The 16,890-nt window shown below is 40.5% G+C and overlaps 1 non-coding gene across 1 annotated transcript; it reads right to left on the bottom strand.

Annotated features, from left to right (window-relative positions):
• Nucleotides 1-13,475: 13,475 nt before the first annotated feature.
• On the bottom strand, nt 13,476-13,668 carry LOC116638295. The gene has a single exon (XR_004300686.1). It is a non-coding gene; the product is annotated as a U2 spliceosomal RNA (small nuclear RNA).
• Nucleotides 13,669-16,890: the final 3,222 nt, after the last annotated feature.

Here is a 16,890-nt window from a genome sequence, read left to right as displayed (position 1 = left end):
ACATAATAAAATAAAATTAAAAATAAAAGGAAACCATTGGCCCTCATCCATGCCTTTCTCTTCTAGCCACATATATAGGAAGTCCTGCCCCAGGGCCTATGCCAAAAGCATAGGCGTTGAACCATGTTTTTATAACATTAACTCTATGAGAAAATGTCCAAATTTTAAACAATTGACTTCCAGATTTACTTCTGGAACAAAACCTGCTCATTTACGCTGCTTGTATAGAAGTAGAATAGAATGGTATGGTATGGAATGGAGAGGGATAGGACAGGACAGCACAGGACAGGGCATCATAGGAAGTGACTCCAGTCTTTGCATCAGCAATGACCTATTCAGGGTTCATCAAAGAGCAGCAGTACAAGAAGTACACTTACAAACAGTGAGCATTTTTAGAGAGAGCTAATATTTGAAGCACATTGCTAAATTTTCAGTGTCTGAAGCACATTTTCCTTAATGAAAATTCCTGATTCACAGAAGATGAAGAGGCACTATAAAAAGCAGTTCAACGTCTCTTGGGTCAAGGAGTAATTCCTATCTGCAGTTCCTTCACCTGGGAGCAGTGCCGAGTAAGAGAGGAAAGAAGGGATGTCCAAGTAAACAGAGTGAAGTTTTAAAGAATGGAGGCCCAGAAGTGTCCCGTCTAGAAGGGTTTCTTGAATGCTGGTCCATCGAGGTCTCTGCCATCACCTCCTTTCTTCTCCTTTGGACCCTCTCTGTCCTTTTTCCAGGCACCTGACCTCCTCTACACAATCTAGAGCTTCATCATGGACTTCCATCCTGCTCCCACATTTATAGTCCTAGACGCCAGCTGGACCTCCCTACTGGGCTATCTTATAACACTTCATCTTCCATTCCCATTCCCCAGCCCCTCTTTCAAAGAGAAGAACTCCTCTCACCCCCTCCTGAACCCCCTAGCTTAGTTAATAGCATAGCTGCTATCTTTGATCCCTGCCTCTTCTGGTCAATCTGTCACCACATTCGGGTGACTCTACCTCCTACGTATTTTTTAAATCCCAAATGGCTGGCTTCTGAACTACCTAGCCATGTAACAGCAGGACCTAGCTTGTCCCGTCCATCCTTTCCTCTGGTGTATTTTAGGGAAGATGGTGATTTTCACATCTGCTTTTGAGTCTGTCCACCCTGCTGCCGATTTCTCCTCTATTGCCTGACTCCTAACATGGCTCTTGTGTCTACCTGGGTCCTCTGCTCACTTTCTGCCTGGGTTCCCAGAACTTGCGCCTCCAAGCTGGCCCAGAGAAGCCTGATAACCCATTTCCCATCCCAGGCACACACACTGTTCACCATTGCATTCCCCAGAGCGCTAGTCACACAGGCCTGACTTTTACTGAAGATTCTGGAATAAGAGAAGGAGATAACACGGGTCAGCACAGATCGGCAAACCACTTAACATTCTACTGGTCACCATTTGTCTGAGATGCTTATTCCTGCTTCAGTGAATTTCTAACTCCTTGAAAGCCAACTTGCACAGTCCCTTTGGGCCCTTCTCCCCTTCCTTATATAGACCAGAGCGTCTCCTACTGCTCCTCGGCGTTTCAGAATCCCCGCAAAACTCATCTTTTAAGGGCCAGGACAAAATTTAAAATTCCCATCAATCATATTCACACCTCCTTGAATTTCCACCAGTCCTCAAGAACTCCAGCTCATCCTCCAAAATTCAGCTCAAACATCATCTTCCCTGTAAAATCTTCCCCAGAGGATGGAACCTCATCAGGGTCATCAGTTCTGTTTTCCCCTCAGGACTGTCGCTCACTTCTATTAGCCCTGAACAAATAGCATAGTCCAATTTGTTTATGTTCCTGCCTTATTTACAACACACTTGACTAAGACTCTGTGTTTCCTCCTTTGATCTCCAGTGTCTTGCACTGTGGTTGCCACAAAATTAATAAATATCTGTTGAGTGAAAAAGTTAACTTGTGAATGAATGCCCAATATGGAGGAATTTGGAGATGGCAATAAGAGTTGTGACTGACTAATGTGAGTCCCTTGGTCAGACTCCATGAGGCTGGAGGATGGGGACAAGGAAAACTTGTCTTGATACATCTCACACCCTTTACCAAATGGAAGACCTCTAAGATGAACCAGACTCGGAATCCAACGTCTAAAGGAGAAGTCGGCTTAGAATACTAACTAAAACTAGTAGAATATGGACAAGTAATTCCTAAACAGCCAGAGTACAAAAAAGCAGCATTTTGGATTCTTAAAAGCAGTGAGTAAATATCCTTGGTTAGTGCTGAAGAGAGCATGAACTGCAGAATCGATTTTCTCAAAAACAGACGTATTCACAGACAATGGCTCTGAATGACCACCAAGTGCCCCCATGCTGCATCATCAAGAGGAGCCTCTGGTGCTTTTGGGTATACCATACACATGCGCGCGCGCGCGCACACACACACACACACACACACACACACACACACACAGATTCTAAAAGCACCTTCTAAATGTTTTGTCCCATCTCCCACACAAATTTACACATCAGAAAGCATGGTGTGGACACCAGGATGATCAGTACCCAAGAGCTATTGGAAGACAGGCAGGCAGCCAGTCCCAGAGAACAAGAGAGACAGAGCTGTCAGGTAAGCTGAGGGTCATGATAGCAAGAAGCAATGAATGCTTCCTTACTGGTTTGCAGCTTTCCCGAATCACCACATTTTCTTTTCTTTAACATTTTCTGGCTTTGTAAAACCCCCAGCAGTGAGAACATGCTTCTGTCATGAAGCATAAGAGATCCAGGAAGTGCCCAGCTTGAGAACGGCCCTGAGTTGACAGCACAACAAAATGCACATCTAAATGGAGCATTTGAATCAAAACTGGTCAACAACAGAACCACCCATCTGTGCACATTTGCAGAAAGAGGCTCGCGGAAGAACGCTGATGGACAACTGTTGCCTTGTCATGGGGCTTTCACGGCAAGTGGAGCTGAAGCCTGGTGTCATCAACTCTAACTGGAATTTCCACATCTGAGGTTATTCCACAATGTTCTAAAGCCAAGCAGAGGCAGGTGGGTGGTGCCAGGCTTTGAAGTCAGTCTATAGGCCATCCAGCCAGGGCTTGTGTGCCAATGGTACCACACTGGATGATAATCCTGTTGGCAAGGCCTCTCAGACTACTTCCAAATCAGGTGTTAAAATGTTCTGATGATGAGAGCATAATCCACCTAGGTCCATTGTAGGAATCATTACAATGTCTATTATTCATGTATAAACTATAGTGATGGTTAAATCAGCATTAATACCTAACATTTACCAAACACTTGCTTTCTACCAGAAATTGTACTAACTGCTGTTCCACGTTCAATCTCAATTCATTCTTGGAGCAACTCCAGGTCAGAGCTCCTATTTTATTATTGTTCCCATTTTACAGAATAAAAAACTAAGGATTGAGAGGTTGCATCCCTGTTACCCAAGATTAATAAATGGAGGAAGAAGAATTTGAACTCCAGAGCTCACACACTGAACCTCCATATCATTGGTAAAAGGAGACAGAATCTGGGATTTGAACATTTAGAGAAAGGTCCCCAACCAATGTGGTGAATCCCTATATATACAGGGTGAGGCCACAGGCACATAGCTCCTGCCCACAGGAACTTGGAAGTATTGGGTACCCCATGACATATCACACCAGAAAGCAAAAGGACAGTAGCAAGTTGGGCTTGGGGTTCAAGCTTGCCATGTGAGCTTAACTAAAATGAAATTCCCTCTGACTAACTGCATTCGGTCCCACATTAAAGGCACAGTTGCTTGCTAAGGGAAATGTCATCCACATGTTTCTGATTCATTTACACTTAACTCATCCCAGTCTTTGTCTGATGAGACTGTTATACAAAATGACTTGTAAAAGCTTTCCAAGAGCCTTTTACCTTAGTCTTTCTTCAAGTTATGCCAAGAGTAAATGGAACTAGATCATCTTAAATTTTAAATGTAGAAACCAAAATATCTAAGGAGGGCAGAAATATGGCCAAAACGACATTCTCAGCTCTGTGAGGGACACTTCCAAAGCTGCAAGTGTAAGAGCTCTCAGAAATTTCACCAGCGAGCAAGCCTTTATTGTAGTTCAAAATCAGAAAGGACTTGTCTGAAAACCTCAACTTATAGCTAAGGGTAGAGTTTTTTCCCTAAGAAAATATCATGAATACTTCACAGCATGTAAGAGTAATGACCGATTGATACTTATGTCAGGATTTTCATCTTCAAATCCAAAGTATTTTGAAAAAATATATATATGCCTCATATATTGAGAAAGACAAGGAAGAGGGTTGTGATTACCATGGGATGATAGGGCTAGAAAGTAAAGAGCACCTGAAGACAAATCTACCACACTTTCTCATGACTGTTAACTTCAAACACCCCCAATCCCTGCAGGAACACAATTCTGTGTTCATTGCTTTATTTGCTATATTCAGGGACACCCAGGTTGTCTGACACTTGCTCCTCAGGACATCAGCCCATCCAGGATAACAGAAGAAACAGGTGCCTGAGAAAGCCATCACGATGCCAGAAGACTAAAGCAACTTAAAACCTGGGGGCTTCACGGCTGCAGAATTCCTTTGAGGCTCTCTCTATGGATGACCGCAGTGAAAACATCTTTAACATGGCCTTCAGTGTGGAAAAACCATTCTGTGTATTTCCATCACAAAAGGGGCTCTCCAGATTTGAAGGTCTCCTGAGAGGTTTGGATTTTTTTTTTCCTTGGGTGATTATGGCAGGAAGAAGGGCCTGGGGAGGGGGTGCTCAGGACAGTCTTCCAAGCACATAATGTGCCATTAGAACAACGCTAGCCACAGAGAGGGAAAGAGCGTAGGTGCTATCAGGAATGCTAATGCAGTGTTGGTTTGCATGTTTATTTGATTGTTTTTCCCCCAGAAATTTAAAAAGACATGAAGTTATAGCTCATTAAAATCTTTAAATGCAAAAAAAAGCCAAACCACTTCTTATTACAGGCACCTCTGAGAAGAACTCTCCCACCACATTCATCTACTACATTCAGCGTTCTTTGAAACTGGCTGGTATTTGGATGTTAAAAATGGTTCCCAGCTGATCGTCTAGCACAAACCCCTCTCTGTCTGGCCTTACTTCCCTTTAGAATCATTGTATAATGAAAACAGACTGATGCTAAGTCCAAAAAGTCAGTGGTCCCCCGAACAACAAAATAAAAAGAGTAAGGAAAAGTCAAGACTGATGCTTTACTCCATCCTACAAACAAAATTCCCGAGGCTCTTTTTCCTTCAGAATTCTGAAGTTGTAAAAATACAATTTCTCTTTCAAAAAAACTATTTAAGAACGTCAGGGAAAACTTCTAATGTTCTAAATGGGAAATCCAGTACCATGTGGCAAATTCCTTGGGGTTATTTCCATAGGAGGTGATCATTGAGAGGGAATGTATAGCTACACAATCCGGCTACAGAGCCGGATTGATCTAAGACTTTGGGCAAATTCCTCACATTATGTCTCTTGCATAGTTATCTATGGCTGCATAACATATTCTCACAAACCTAGCAGCTTAAAACAACACATATTTATTATCTCACAGTTTCCGTAGGTCAGGAATCTGGACCAGCTTCACTGGCTCCTCTGCTCAAGATCTCTCACAAGCCTGCAATCAAGTCATCAGCTGGGGCTAGAGTCTCATCTGAAGGTTCATTTGGGGAAGTGTTTGCTTCCAAGCTCAGGTTGTTGGCAAAATTTTGGTTTTTCAAGGGCTGTTAGACAGAGGATCTCAGTTCCTAAGCAGCTGCTGGCAAGTTAAAGCCTATAGACTTTCTGGGGCACCTGGGTGGCTCAGTCGGTTGAGCGTCTGACTCTTGGTTTCAGCTCAGGTCATGGTCTTGGGGTTGTGGGATCAAGCCCTGCATCGGGCTCCATGCTCAGCACAGAGTCTGCTTGGGATTCTCTTTCTCTCTCTCCCTCTCCCTCTGTCCCTACCCCCATGCGCTCTCTCTCTCTCGCTCTCTCTAAAATAAATAAATCTTTTTTAAAAAAAAGCCTATAGACTTTGTGCCTGCAGGGATACTATTGAGATTGCAATGGTCTAAAAGTCTCCAAGATGTCCTTCTGCGTGGAAAAATAATTGTATTCCTTGATACATGGACCTCCCCTACATGGCAAATTGCCTCACCAAAGCCAGCAAAGGAGAGAATCTGCTGGCTGGACAGAAGTCACTATCTTATGTAGCCTAATCACAGAAGTAACATCCCATCACCTTTGCCATATTCTGTTGATTAGAAGCGTGTCACTAGGCCTCCCACACCCAAGGGGAGGGATCACACAGGGCATAAAAATCAGGAAGCAGAAATCATTGAGGGCTGTCTTAGAATCTGTCCATCACATCTCTGTACTTCGGTTTTCTGATCTATAAAATAGGAATGATAATGACCCCTACTTTATCAGATTGTTGAAAGAATTAAATATGTTTATTCATATAAAGAGCTTCAAAGAGTGCCTGACACATAATAAATGCTAAATATTAACTATCATTGTTATTGGTTTTATATATTTTTTTATTTTACGGTTTTATTATTATGTGCTATAAGTCATGCTCTTTTAGCTTCCTATTGGTTTTCTGCACACAGCAGAATAAACAGAGTAGGGAAGGTAGCAAGGCATGGCAGACCAAGCGGACTAGCATAAATCCACCCAAACTGGAAGTCAGTTGCCTCCACCCCATTACCAACCTAACAATACTGTAACGACAATTAAAATGAAAAAGGAAAAAAGAGCCTTTCTGGTCAAGACAGGAGAGATCATTAATGCCTCATAACTTAAATCCAATCCCCTATCTACTCTCTCAAAAGTCATCCTATTTACTAAGTCTAACCTTTAGCGAACACCATCAACTTTCTATTTTTCAACATTATTCTGATCATAAGTTTATGGAAAAGAGCCAGAATTACATGACCTATGGGCTCCAACACTACCTGTATCTACAGGGCATGTAGGAGATCTGGTTTGCTTCTCCAGCCTCTTTGTGGAGAAAGAGTGGGGAGTTTGGTGCCAATGTGCCTCATTTTAAGAAAATCTACTATACATTGCATTATTTGTTTCAGAGGTACAGATCTGAGATTCAACAGTCTTGCACAATTCACAGCGCTTACCAGAGCACATACCCTCCCCAGTGTCTATCACCCAGTCACCCCATCCCTCCCACCCCATCCCCCACTCCAGCAACCCTCAGTTTGTTTCCTGAGATTAAGAATTCCTCATATCAGTGAGGTCATATGATACATGTCTTTCTCTGTTTGACTTATCTCGCTCAGCATAATACTCTCCAGTTCCATCCACGTCGTTGCAAATGGCAAGATCTCATTCCTTTTGATGGCTGTGTAATATTCCATTGTGTATATATACCACATCTTCTTTATCCATTCATCTGTCGATGGGCATCTTGGCTCTTTCCACAGTGTGGCTATTGTGGACATTGCTGCTATAAACATCGGGGTGCACATACCCTTTCGGATCCCTACTTTTGTATCTTCGGGGTAAATACCCAGTAGTGCAATTGCTGGATCATAGGGTAGCTCTATTTTCAACTTTTTGGGGAACCTCCATACTGTTTTCCAGAGTGGCTGCACCAGCTTGCATTCCCACCAACAGTGTAGGAGGGTTCCCCTTTCTCCGCATCCCCACCAACATCTGTCATTTCCTGACTTGTTAATTTTAGCCATTCTGACTGTGTGAGGTGGTATCTCATTGAGGTTTTGATTTGGATTTCCCTGATGCCGAGCGATATTGAGCACTTTTTCATGTGTCTGATAGCAGGAGGGGAAGAATGAAGGGGGGGAAATCGGAGGGGTAGACAAACCATGAGAGACGATGGACTCTGAAAAACAAACTGAGGGTTCTAGAGGGGAGGGTGGGAGGATGGGTTAGCCTGGTGATGGGTATTGAGGAGGGCACGTTCTGCATGGAGCACTGGGTGTTATGCACAAACAATGAATCATGGAACACTACATCTAAAACTAATGATGTAATGTATGGGGATTAACATAACAATAAAAAATTTTTAAAAAATAATTAATTAATTAATTAAAAAAAAAAAAGAAAATCTACTATACAAAAATCCAGACTTTAAATATGAGAGACCAAGAGTGTTTGCATTCAAAATAAACACATATTTATTTCCCTTAGTAAAAGGATTCACCTTCAGCTTCCTTCAAAAGGAACACTCCTCTAACCATTTATGTGAATAGAGAGCAGATCAATGCCTTGAGGGAAGAAGCCAAAGTTTAAGAGTTAGGAGCTCACATAAGTGAGGACTCAAATTAATTCAAATCGTGTCATAGACACAAAGATAAAACATAAACCTAGAAAACAATTCAAAGAAAACATAAGAGAAAATCTTCATGACGTGGGGTTAGTGGAAGAGTTCTTAGACATGACAACAAAAGCATGATCTATAAAAAAAAAAACAACAGATAAATGGGACTTCATTGAAATTAAAAACTTTTGTTCACTGAAAGTCACTGTTAAGAGAAGTAAAAGACAAGTGACAGCCTGGGAGGAAATATTCATAAAACATATCTGACAAAAGACTTGTATTCAGAACATGTAAAGAATTCTCAAATTCAACAATATGAATACAAGCAAACCAATTAAAAAGTGGGCAACAGATCTGAGCAGGCACTTCACCGAAGATATAAGGACAGAAGACAATGTTCCGCATTATCAGCCATTAGGAAAATGCAAACTAAAACCATGCCACTACATACCTACTCAAATGGCTAAAATAAAAAATACTGACAATACCAAGTGCTGGTCAGGATACAGAGGAATTGAAACATACATTGCTGGTGGGAATGCAAAGTGGTACAGCCACTCTGGAAAATAGTTAGGCAGCTCCTCATAAAGCTAAATATATACTTACCACATGACCCAACAATCCCACTCCTATTTACCCTACAGAAATGAAGACTCGTGTTCACATAAAAACCTGTACACAAATGTTTATAGCAGCTCATTCATAATTGCCGCAAACTGGAAACAACTCAAATATCCTTCAACAGAGGAATAGTTAAACAAAGTGCAGTACGTCCAGCCAATGGAATATTCCTCACCAATTTAAAAAACAAAACAAAAACTAAAAATACATGCAACAACTTGGATGTATCTCAAAGGCATTATGCTGTGTGAAAGAATCAAGTATCAAAAGGTTATATATTACATGAGACCACGTATGACATTCATGAAAAGACAAAGCCATAGTGATGAACAGCTCAGTGGTTGCGATGCGACAGGGGTGAGACCTGAGGGAGTTTTTTGGTATGATGGAACTGTTCTGTCATTAATTGTGGTGGTGGCAACACAAGCCTAGTTACATATTAAAATTGGTATAGAACTGTAAACCAAAAGGGGGAGAAACCCCATTTACTGTATGATAATTTTTAGATTAAAAAATTAAATAATGAAGATGGATTTATCTGGTTTTACACAAATAAGCTTCACGGCCTAAGCTACCTCAGGACAGCTTCCTGTATAATGAGAGGTTTCTGGTTTGAAAGAGCATGAGACTGGCAGCCCCTGATATGGCCTCTCCCAAATTCACTCTAAACTTTGAAAACAGAGAAAAATGATAAAACTCACCAGATTACATAGAATAAGAACTACCAGCATCCAAGTCGGATTCTGAAAGGATTTTCCACATGATCAAGGGAACTGAGTTAGTCAATGAAATTAGGGGCCCTTCTGTGCTAAAGACACATCAAAATTGGTGGAAAGGTCTTTCTCCCCAACCACATTATCTCCTGGTCATGTCTTTGCAAACAAGAAAGCTAGGCATCTATTTCTTTGCTCTTTTGGAACTACTCCACAGCCAGGGTGCTGTTCGCATCTCCTTATTGCCAGTCAGACACGGCGTCTCTCAAAAAATAACTACTTAGCAATGAGCACTGGGGCTGCTGCACGTTATCAGGACAGAGCAAGCTAGGTACACAAAGGCAGGAGCAGGAAGAACCTAGAAATTCAATGTGAGGATTACGGTGTTCCTTGTACTCTTTCTGTTCAGATATGAGAGAATCAAGCAGAGATGAGGAGAGAAGCCCACCTTATTTTAGGAGGGCTGAACTACATTAGCTGGCTGGTCTCTGGAAACTGCTCCAAGGTTTGTATCTTGGATCTCAGATCCAAGATAGGGGACCTGAGAGGTGGATATGACCAATACCCCCCTGATGGATAATGAGGCAATGGTCAAAGCCACCTGGTTTGTATCCTTGGCTCCACTACTTACTAGTTGTGTGACCTGGGAAAAGCCATTTACTCTTTCCGTGCTTCATATGTATAAAGAGAATAATAGTGTTTTTCTCATGGTGAGGATTAATAAATTAATATAGTAAAGCTTATAGCAGTGATTTTTCCTTCACTCTATACTATTCTCCCTGCCCACGGTATGTATTTTTTCCTATCTACTCATAGTCAACTCAGAAGAGATTAATTTAGAGGACTATATGATAATAATCCCTAACATTTATATGGTACAGTGTTATACCAAAACACCCCAAAAATCAAATTACTGAAAATCACTAATAGGAGAAAATCTTAAGAGTAGTCAAAAAACCCCACAAAAACCAAAAACAGTTCAGAGGAACAGAAATAAGAACTATAGCATAATTCTTGTCAGAAACTATGTAGGGCGGAATACAATAGAACATCTTTAAAGTGATGGGGAAAAATAAGCCATGTCAACCTTGAATTCTATAACCAGCAAAAATATATTTCAAAAATGAAGGTGAAACATAGATTGTTCAGGCCAACAAAACTGATAAAATTTATTGCCATACTCAGCACATGGATGCTATTATTATCATTATCACCATCATCATTTATCACCCACATTCCTAAAACATAAGATTCAAGACAGGGATGCCTATCATACCACTATTATCTAATAATATTCTGAAATTTCTACCCAAAATATTATGAGAAAAAAACAAAAATAAAATGTCTTAACTACTGATGTGATTGTGTGCTTAGAAACTAAAAAACAAAACAAAACTTGGAAGTGTTAGAATAATAGGGTTCAATAAGGGAGACTATTTGAAAACAATCATATTTCAACAACTGTCATGTATATTATCAACAATCAATTATAAAATATAAATAAAAAGAAAATCCTACTCATAAAAACAACCAAAGAATTTTAAATTCCCAGAAAAAACCTTAGAGCCCTCTATAATACAAATAAAAATCTTTACTGAGAACCATTTTGCTTGTTTTTTTTTTTAAAGTGATAATTGACACTTAACTACAGTGATGAAACTTCATCTATCCTTACAAACCTGCTTCAAGTTTGGACCCTGAGTCCTTATAAAATCATGGAGGGGTGCCTGGGTGGCTCAGTCGGTTAAGCATCTGCCTTCAGCTCAGGTCATGATCTCAGGGTCCTGGGATCGAGCCCCACAGGGAAAAGCAGGCTCCCTCTGCTCCTCCCCACTGCTCATGCTCTTTCTTTCTCAAATAATAAAAAATCTTAAAAAAAAAAAAAACTAAAATAAAATAAAATCATGGAGTCTCATAACTTCCTCATCTCCCTCCCTGCACGAAGTTTCTCCAGAATGCAAAGAGAGATACAGAAGAAGAATACATTCATTTGTGCATCCAGCACCCAGAAAAGTTCCTCACACAGAGTAAGTACTGAAATATTGGATAGATGGATGGAATGAGTGAATGAATTATTTATGCCCCAACTATGCCCATCTCTCCTAGAACCAGCCTGGGTTGAAAGCAAATGTTGTGGATCTTTGGGCCCAGAAAAAGCTCCTCAGAATTGACTCATTCCATCATGCCCAGGATACAAGAGCACTTCTAGGATCAATCCAGTCCCTCCTGATAAAAGATGAATGGAAATAGAACCTTTTTTTTTCTTATTGCACGGAGATGCATGTATTACATTCAGGTCTTATGTTCTGAAACTGAAAGAAAGGTCCTATACTTTATCAGTGGATTCATGGATTTTCATTGGCATGACTTTGAGGTTGCAGTTGCCCAAGTTCAACTAGGATATTTTATATTTTGGCATAAAAATATCCTAAAATGTAGGAATGGTGCTCTTGATCTACTCTTAAAAGATCCTGAAACATTTTCATTTTGGGGAGCAGGGAGGAGGCTGTTTCAACAACTTTCACCAGTTTTTCAGCAAAATATTTATGGAGGATTTATTTTCTTATTAGATGTTGGGAATACAGCAAGAAATGTTCCTATTCTATTAGGGCTTCCATTCAAGTATGGGTGATGAGACAATCATCCAGCGACTAAATAAATGAACTAAATATTTACAGAGAGTGATACACACTGTGTGGACACTAATAGGGTAATGAAATCTAACCGGAGATTTAATTCAGCAACTTGTGTTCTTCCCGGACTGATCTTCAAGTTTGCACCTGTAATTAGTGCTTCTCACCCCATCCCTACCCCTGGCATTGCCTTTGTTTTCTAATTTCTGGGAAAGGTACTAAAATTTTTTTACAAAGGGACCCCACATTTGCAGCCAATCAGACTATCACTTTTCTTCTTTGTGGGTGCCATTCAGTGCCTCGCAAAACTTCTAGAGGGATTCTGGAGCAGTCTGCCATTTCTATTTCAAGAAGATACAGGCAGTCTCTTGATCGATGGGAGTACATAGGCTTTAAAATTAGGAAACCAAGGAAGAATGCTTTCAGCTCACCTGGTACATTGCTCTTCACTTAATCACAGCGCTGTGAGGGGTGCTCAGCTGCATGGGCAGAACCAGTGCTCTGTCTTAGCCTTCTAGCACCAAAATTTCAAACATTTGACCAATATTTCCCTGAGATGTCGGATCTCTTTCTTATTACCACCATACACCAATATTGATTCTATCTAAAGGGAATTACTTTTAATAAAGTTTTCTTCTAAACCACATGAGAAGATGCTATCTTATTTAACCAAATGGTGTTGATTAAAAGGTTGAAATGAATGCTAAGTGAGCTGCTTTGTTTACTGTTGAAAGCAATTATTTCTTCAGCCCCAGCGTTCCATCTCCACAAATTAATGCTCTTTTCCCTATGCTTCATTGACGGGTGGTGAATTATGCAAATATTTTTCCTTCAAGAAATTAGACAAAGTAGTCTCACCACTTCTTATAACAAGACATTATAAATAATGGCAAGTTACAATCTGATTTAAAATATTGTCCTCAATCTAGGTCACCTAAGTTCAAATGTCTTAACCTTTAATCAACTCTATGAAATCAAATTATATTTGTAAGTACATGATTTTTTTAGAGACATGAAGCCATGTTAGCGTTTCCTTTAATAAGAAAGTGATTTTAAGCCATTCTAGAAGTACATGATTTCAATAGTCATCTTCCTTTCCACCACCAGTTCTACTGCCTCCAAGATAGTGATCTCAACCTGATATCATAAATGAAAATAAACATAGATTTGATTCATTAATTCATATGTCTGCCTTTTTTCACAGTTGGGGTGTGTGTATATTAACAGGTCAAAAGTCAAATCTCAGCATTGTGCAGCTATTAAAAAAAAAAAATCAATGAACGCCAAATGACTCAAAGTGGCTCACAGTTAAGCCCAAAATTTGCTTGTGCCCTTCTTCCCACATAAGGAGCGTTTTAAAAGGCAAATTAAACTGAAAAGAACAGATACTACACTTGATCTTAGTCAAAAGGCCGAGAAGTGATTGGTCAATACTCTAATTGCTCCAAAAGCATTTCTGATTAGCAATCTTAATAATGCGCTAGCGCCTTTTCATCCCAATTCCCAGGATTTTGCATTATGTGTCAGCATGACTCAAGAGAAAGACCCAAGTAGGTCCCCACAAGTTGATGGTAACCTTAGATTGTAAGCAGAAGGCTTCTCAGCCCCACGCCATCCCGGCTCACTTGACCTCTGTCTACCCAGAGTAGGAAACGCACTCCGCTGTGCTCAGCAGTGAGGGAATGAAGTGCATCGATTGCTCGTGATTATTAGCTGGAGTGGAATGAGCCTCCTCCTTATTATGCAGATTAGCAGAGCTCCCCATCCCAGCATATTGTGCAGATGCGGGCCTGCAGCTGCTCCTACAGATGGCAAGTACACAACTCCATTAGGTTCGATCTATTGTCTGCTCCTGGCTTGCGGAGGAGCCGGGCCGACTCGGCAGCGAGAGCGGTTCCACGGTGAGATAGAAAGGCGCGCACACACTCTTAAAAATCTGCACCCAGGAGACTCTTTACACAGCAGGGCCGACAGCACTCAAATTAGAAATCTACCCTAAATAAGGACTTTCGTGTGTCACAATTAAGCTTGTGTATTTTCTAAAGCAGATTAACCATTAAAATTGAGTAGCATAATTCAAGTTTTGCAATGCAACACTATTAAATATTCAGATTAAAACCAAATCCTAAGAGATTCATTCAGAAATTTGCACTACATTCAGCTCTTCTGGGACCTTCTGTTTTGTTAGTTCCCTTTTAAAGAACCTTTTAAAGAGGCAAGTTTATTTTTCACAATAACAAAATGCGATAAAGACCCGAGCTACCCCTATTATAATGCTTGCCTTAGGATAGTTTGTCCTTCTAGAGTTATTATTTATTCTAAAGAGCATCAAAGCAGTTTATTCACGTTAGTCTAGAGTGAAAGTTCATTTATAAGTAAATGTTATTTAAGTCATTAGCAACTAAATAACATGATCTTTCTGCTGCATAATTTTGGATGTGGTATAAAATAATTTGATTACTAACTGAAGCATTTAAGCTGGATAAAGGATTATCTTTGGTTCTTGTTTTTATTTTTAACTGATGTTTGCCTGGATCTTCCTCTAAAGTTTAACTTGAAAAAGATCCCTGGTCAAGAGAAAAGCTAAGGAAGATGATATGATACTTTATGTGGAAAATCCCAAAGACTCCACCCCAAAATTGCTAGAACTCATACAGGAATTCAGTAAAGTGGCAGGATATAAAATCAATGCACAGAAGTCAGTGGCATTCCTATACACCAACAACAAGTCAGAAGAAAGAGAAATTAAGGAGTCAATCCCATTTACAATTGCACCCAAAACCATAAGATACCTAGGAATAAATCTAACCAAAGAGGCAAAGGATCTGTACTCAGAAAACTATAAAATACTCATGAAAGAAATTGAGGAAGACACAAAGAAATGGAAAAACGTTCCATGCTCATGGATTGGAAGAACAAATATTGTGAAGATGTCAATCCTACCTAGAGCAATCTACACATTCAATGCAATCCCCATCAAAATACCATCCACTTTCTTCAAAGAAATGGAACAAATAATCCTAAAATTTGTATGGAACCAGAAAAGACCTCGCATAGCCAGAGGAATGTTGAAAAAGAAAAGCAAAGCTGGCGGCATCACAATTCCGGACTTCCAGCTCTACTACAAAGCTGTCATCATCAAGACAGTATGGTACTGGCACAAAAACAGACACATAGATCAATGGAACAGAATAGAGAGCCCAGAAATGGACCCTCAACTCTATGGTCAACTAATCTTTGACAAAGCAGGAAAGAATGTCCAATGGAAAAAAGACAGTCTCTTCAACAAATGGTGTTGGGAAAACTGGACAGCCACATGCAGAAGAATGAAACTGGACCATTTCCTTACACCACACACAAAAATAGACTCCAAATGGTTGAAAGACCTCAATGTGAGACAGGAGTCCATCAAAATCCTAAAGGAGAACACAGGCAGCAACCTCTTCGACCTCAGCCGCAGCAACTTCTTCCTAGAAACATCGCCAAAGGCAAGGGAAGCAAGGGCAAAAATGAACTATTGGGACTTCATCAAGATAAAAAGCTTTTGCAAAGCAAAGGAAACAGTCAACAAAACCAAAAGACAACCGACAGAATGGGAGAAGATATTTGCAAATGACATATCAGATAAAGGGCTAGTATCCAAAATCTATAAAGAACTCATCAAACTCAACACCAAAAGAACAAAGAATCCAATCAAGAAATGGGCAGAAGACATGAACAGACATTTTTCCAAAGAAGACATCCAAATGGCCAACAGACACATGAAAAAGTGTTCAATATCGCTCGGCATCAGGGAAATCCAAATCAAAACCTCAATGAGATACCACCTCACACCAGTCAGAATGGCTAAAATTAACAAGTCAGGAAATGACAGATGTTGGCGAGGATGCGGAGAAAGGGGAACCCTCCTACACTGTTGGTGGGAATGCAAGCTGGTGCAGCCACTCTGGAAAACAGTATGGAGGTTCCTCAAAAAGTTGAAAATAGAGCTACCATATGATCCAGCAATTGCACTACTGGGTATTTACCCCAAAGATACAAAAGTAGGGACCCGAAAGGCTACGTGCACCCCGATGTTTATAGCAGCAATGTCCACAATAGCCAAACTGTGGAAAGAGCCAAGATGTCCATCAACAGATGAATGGATAAAGAAGATGTGGTATATATATACAATGGAATATTATGCAGCCATCAAAAGGAATAAGATCTTGCCATTTGCAACGACGTGGATGGAACTGGAGGGTATTATGCTGAGCAAAATAAGTCAAACAGAGAAAGACATGTATCATATGACCTCACTGATATGAGGAATTCTTAATCTCAGGAAACAAACTGAGGGTTGCTGGAGTGGGGGGTGGGATGGGAGGGATGGGGTGACTGGGTGATGGACACTGGGGAGGGTATGTGTTCTGGTAAGCGCTGTGAATTGTGCAAGACTGTTGAATCTCAGATCTGTACCTCTGAAACAAATAATGCAATATATGTTAAGAAAGAAAAAAAGAAGAAGAATGTAGCAGGAGGGGAAGAATGAAGGGGGGGAAATCGGAGGGGGAGAAGAACCATGAGAGACGATGGACTCTGAAAAACAAACTGAGGGTTCTAGAGGGGAGGGGGTTGGGAGGATGGGTTAGCCTGGTGATGGGTAT

The sequence above is a fragment of the Phoca vitulina genome, unplaced genomic scaffold (genome assembly GCF_004348235.1).
Source record: "Phoca vitulina isolate PV1807 unplaced genomic scaffold, GSC_HSeal_1.0 scaffold1, whole genome shotgun sequence".
Classification (NCBI taxonomy): domain Eukaryota; kingdom Metazoa; phylum Chordata; class Mammalia; order Carnivora; family Phocidae; genus Phoca; species Phoca vitulina.
This window is presented reverse-complemented; position numbering and strand designations above follow the sequence as displayed.